Source organism: Spinacia oleracea, chromosome 6 (genome assembly GCF_020520425.1).
Source record: "Spinacia oleracea cultivar Varoflay chromosome 6, BTI_SOV_V1, whole genome shotgun sequence".
Lineage (NCBI taxonomy): Eukaryota > Viridiplantae > Streptophyta > Magnoliopsida > Caryophyllales > Amaranthaceae > Spinacia > Spinacia oleracea.
Genome location: NC_079492.1, coordinates 125,831,865 through 125,837,864, shown reverse-complemented (window position 1 = coordinate 125,837,864; position 6,000 = coordinate 125,831,865).

Below are 6,000 nucleotides of genomic sequence, written 5' to 3'. Positions count from 1 at the left end.
CGGTGGTCTTGGAGGATGGTTTCGTGCTCGATAATGTTCTATTTGTGCCTAAATTGAACTGCAATTTAATTTCTGTAACTCAATTAAGTGACGAATTACATTGTGCTGCTCAATTTACTAACAAAATGTGTGTTCTTCAGGACCGCTCGACGAGGATGGTGATTGGCGTAGGTGATCGACAGGAAGGACTATATTTTTTCCGTGGGGCTCCAAAGGTTCGTGTGCTAGCAGTGGAGTGTGTGGTCGACTTGTGGCATCAACGGATGGGGCATCCGTCGGAAAAAGTGTTGCAGTTACTTCCTCATGTGAGTCATAAGATTAGGAAGAATAAAACAATTTGTGATGTATGTCCGCGGGCGAGACAATGTAGGGAGAGTTTTCCAGTTAGTGTTAGTCGTGCTAGTCGCACATTTGAATTGGTTCATCTTGATTTATGGGGACCCTACAAGACTCCCTCGTCTTGTGGGGCAAAGTATTTTTTTACCATTGTTGACGATTATTCTAGAGGTGTGTGGATTTATTTACTGAGTAATAAAATGGAAGTTGCATCGACATTTCTTAATTTTGTTGCCATGATTAAGTGTCAGTTTAATAGATCCCTGTTAGGTTATGATACATATGACATTACATAGATCATGCGGAAACAACCATTAACCCAGGACAACATATTATTTACACATAATCATATAGCATAATTTAGATGCATACTCTTTGTTGCGTGCCCTCCCTAGCTGCGCCCGAACCGAACAAGAACAAGTCTTTAGGACTCCAAGTGTCGTCCCTCCGTAGATAGTCCACAGCACGTCCGGATCCGCCTTAAGATTGACCAACTAGAATCGCCCTTAAGGTACTAGAAAATTTCGGCACTTTTGAGCAAGATGTGTGTTTTAATTTTCTCTCAAAAAACTCACTTTTGAATACTTTGAAACTTGTATATAAATTATGACCCCTAGGCCTTTATTTATAGAGTTATGGAAAAGGAATCGTAATCCTAGTAGGATGCGAATTAATTGGAATTAGAATCCTACATGAATTCTATTTAATTAATTTATCCAATTAGGAATAGAAATTTAATCATACACTGACTCTTGTAGATTCAGGAATCACGCATGAGCACAAACTCACACACACACGGCAGCCACAAGGGCTGCCCATGCGCGTGCGAGCAGCAGCCCGCGCAGCACGGCCCACGCAGCCGTGGCCCTTGGCGCGCGCTGGGCCTGCCTTGCGGTAGGCCTGGCCGCTGCCTTGGCTGGGCTTGTGGCGCGCATGCTTGCTGGGCGATGGCCCCGGCTTCGTGCTGGGCCTTCGTCCGGCAAGCCTCGTCCGATGCTAATTCGTACGATACGCTTCCGATTAAATTTCCATTTCCGGAATCTATTTCCGATACGAACAATATTTAACATTTCCGATTCCGGAATTAATTTCCGTTTCGAACAAATATTTAATATTTCCGTTTCCGGAATTATTTTCCGATTCCGGCAATATTTCCTGATTCTGACAATATTTCCGTTTCCGGTAATATTTCCGATTCTGGTAATATTTCCATTTCCAATAATATTTTCCGATACGTACCATGTTTCCGTTTCCGGCAACATCTACGACTTGGATAATATTCATATTTCCGATACGATCCATATTTCCGTTTCCGGCAATATCATCGTTTCCGGAGTATTCATTTCTTGCCTGTGACGATCTTAGCTCCCACTGAAACCAAGATCCGTCGGTTCCGAATATTCATAGATGGAGTATTTAATGCCATTAAATACTTGATCCGTTTACGTACTATTTGTGTGACCCTACGGGTTCAGTCAAGAGTAAGCTGTGGATTAATATCATTAATTCCACTTGAACTGAAGCGGCCTCTAGCTAGGCATTCAGCTCACTTGATCTCACTGAATTATTAACTTGTTAATTAATACTGAACCGCATTTATTAGACTTAACATAGAATGCATACTTGGACCAAGGGCATTATTTCCTTCAATCCCTTCGAGTAGTACGCAGTGATAATGGTACTGAATTCAATTGCTTACAAAATTATTTTCGTCAAAATGGGATTCTGTTTGAGTCGTCGTGTGTTGGGACGCCTCAACAAAATGGGAGAGTCGAGAGAAAACACCAACATATTTTGAATGTTGGGAGGGCGTTACGTTTTCAAGGAAATCTTCCAATAAAATTTTGGGGGGAATGTATTTTGGCCGCCTGTTACTTGATAAACCGTACACCTACCCTGATCCTTGACAATAAAACACCTTATGAGATGTTGTTTGGTAAACCACCATCGTATGTGCCTATCCGCGTGTTTGGGTGTCTGTGTTATGCATATAATCTCCGGTGTAAAGGGGATAAGTTTGAGTCTCGGAGTCGCCGATGTGTGTTTTTGGGTTATCCGTTTGGCAGGAAGGGATGGCAACTTTATGATCTAGAGACACATGAGTTCTTCGTCTCACGGGATGTCAAGTTTCATGAAGGGACGTTTCCTTTTGTAGATGAATCGGATGTGTTGCCACTGGTGCATGATGGTCATGGGGGGCTTGACCATTGGAGTTTGGATGAGAGTGGGACTACGGGTCCTGAGACCGTGTCGTCGCCTGCAGGTGATACTGCTGGGGTGTCGCCGCCTACAGGTGATACTGAGGGGGTGTTGTCGCATCCGGGAGCTGATGAGGGGGTGTCATTGACCAGTGGCGACGACAGGGGAGTGTCGTCGCCTGTGAGGGAGGAACAACAACATGAAACACCTAGTCGAGTGGATTCAAACGTCGTCTCCTCACAGACAGGTGTAGAGGAGACGACGGGTAGTGACGAGAGTGAGACAAGGCAGTGTGTGGAGGATACGGAGTTAGGAAGGGGGAAGCGTGCGAAGTTTCCGTCGACAAAGCTGAAAGACTGTGTGATACATACAATACGGGAAAAATATAGTACTTCCGACAAAACACCTACGGCGTCATCACTCTCAGGTACTCCTTATCCTATCACATATTTTGTTAATTATGAGCGTTTTTCGTCAACGCACAGGCATTATATAGCAGCATTGCAAGAAGGGCAAGTTCCTAAGAGTATTAAACAAGCGATGCAGCATGAGGGGTGGCGTCAGGCAATGGCTGCTGAAATCGACGCGTTGGAGGAACAGGGGACATGGACGTTGGAAAATTTACCGGAAGGGAAGAAAGCACTGGGGAGTAAATGGGTGTATACTGAGAAGCGTGATGAGGATGGCAATTTGTTGAGACTGAAGGCTCGATTGGTATGTTTAGGGAATCATCAGGAGGAAGGGTTGGATTATAATGAGACATTTGCTCCCGTCGCGAAGATGGCGACAGTTCGAACTTTCCTAGCTGTCGCTTGCGGCAGAGGTTTAGTTAATGGATCTGATATGTTGTCATCAGTTCCAATTTTGCTTATCTCGACTTCTTTTCTTTCAACGAACTCTCGTAGAAGGTGAAATCTACGAAGTACATGCTTGACTCTCTGGTGGTGTCTAGGCTCTTTTGCCTGTGCAATAGCTCCGTTATTATCACAATACAGGGCTATTGGTCCTTTAATGGAGGGGACTACACCAAGTTCTCCTATGAACTTCCTTAGCCATATAGCTTCCTTTGCTGCTTCATGTGCAGCAATGTACTCCGCTTCAGTTGTAGAATCCGCAATGGTGCTTTGCTTAGCACTTTTCCAGCTTACTGCTCCTCCGTTGAGGCAGAAGACAAACCCAGACTGTGATCTGAAATCATCTTTGTCGGTTTGGAAACTTGCGTCCGTATAGCCTTTAACAATTAATTCATCATCTCCACCATAGACCAGGAAGTCATCTTTGTGCCTTTTCAGGTACTTCAGAATGTTCTTGGCAGCAGTCCAATGCGCCTCTCCTGGGTCTGACTGGTATCTGCTCGTAGCACTGAGTGCGTACGCAACATCCGGGCGTGTACATATCATAGCATACATTATTGAACCAATCAATGATGCATATGGAATCCCATTCATTCGTCTACGCTCATCAAGTGTTTTTGGGCACTGAGTCTTGCTTAGAGTCATTCCATGAGACATGGGTAGGTAGCCTCGCTTGGAGTCCGCCATCTTGAACCTATCAAGCACCTTATTGATATAAGTGCTTTGACTAAGTCCAATCATCTTTTTAGATCTATCTCTGTAAATCTTGATGCCCAATATGTACTGTGCTTCTCCTAGATCCTTCATCGAAAAACATTTCCCAAGCCAAATCTTGACAGAGTTCAACATAGGAATGTCATTTCCGATAAGCAATATGTCGTCGACATATAATACTAGGAAAGCAATTTTGCTCCCACTGACCTTCTTGTATACACAAGATTCGTCTGCGTTCTTGATGAAACCAAAGTCACTGACTGCTTCATCAAAACGTATATTCCAGCTCCTGGATGCCTGCTTCAATCCGTAGATTGACTTCTTTAGCTTGCATACCTTTTTAGCATTCTTTGGATCCTCAAAACCTTCAGGCTGTGTCATAAACACAGTTTCTGTTAAAACGCCGTTTAAGAAAGCAGTTTTGACATCCATCTGCCATATTTCGTAATCGTAATATGCAGCGATTGCTAACATTATTCGAATAGACTTTAGCATTGCAACTGGTGAAAAGGTTTCATCGTAATCCACACCGTGGACTTGCCTGTAACCTTTTGCAACCAATCTAGCTTTGAAAACTTCAAGTTTCCCATCCTTGTCCTTTTTCAGTTTGAAAACCCATTTGCTTCCAATGGCTTGGTAGCCATCTGGCAAATCGACCAAATCCCATACTTGGTTTTCAGACATGGAGTCTAATTCAGATTGCATGGCTTCTTGCCACTGCTTGGAGCTAGGGCTCGTCATAGCTTGCTTGTAAGTCGCAGGTTCATCACTTTCAAGTAATAGAACGTCATAGCTCTCGTTCGTCAAAATACCTAAGTACCTTTCCGGTTGAGATCTATATCTTTGCGATCTACGCGGGGTAACATTTCTAGATTGACCATGATTCTCACCAGATTCTTCTAAAGATCTCTGAGTTTCATCCTGAATGTCATCTTGAGCATTCTCTAGAGTTTGTTGTTCGACTCGAATTTCTTCGAGGTCTATTTTTCTCCCACTTGTCATTTTGGAAATGTGATCCTTCTCCAAAAAGACACCATCTCGAGCAACAAACACTTTGTTCTCAGATGTATTGTAGAAGTAATACCCCTTTGTTTCCTTTGGATAGCCCACAAGGATACATTTGTCAGATTTTGGATGAAGTTTGTCTGAAATTAATCGTTTGACGTATACTTCACATCCCCAAATCTTAAGAAAAGACACATTTGGAGGCTTTCCAAACCATAATTCGTATGGAGTCTTTTCGACAGCTTTAGACGGAGCTCTATTTATAGTGAGTGCAGCTGTATTTAGTGCATGTCCCCAAAATTCTAATGGAAGTTCGGCCTGACCCATCATTGACCTGACCATGTCTAGCAAGGTTCTGTTCCTCCGTTCTGACACACCGTTCCATTGTGGTGTTCCAGGAGGAGTCAATTCTGATAGAATTCCACATTCTTTCAGATGGTCATCAAATTCATAGCTCAGATATTCACCGCCTCTATCAGACCGCAGTGCCTTAATCTTCTTGCCTAATTGATTCTCTACTTCACTCTGAAATTCCTTGAATTTGTCAAAGGATTCAGACTTATGCTTCATTAGGTAGACATAACCATACCTACTGAAGTCATCAGTGAAAGTGATAAAGTAGCTGAAACCACCTCTAGCATTTGTACTCATTGGTCCACATACATCTGTATGGATTAAACCCAATAGTTCATTTGCTCTTTCTCCAACTTTAGAGAAAGGTTGCTTTGTCATTTTGCCAAGTAAACATGATTCGCATTTACCATAATCCTCTAAGTCAAATGGTTCTAGAATTCCTTCCCTTTGAAGTCTTTCTAAGCGTTTCAAGTTTATATGGCCTAATCGACAATGCCACAGATAGGTGAGATCTGAATCATCCTTTTTGGCCTTTTTG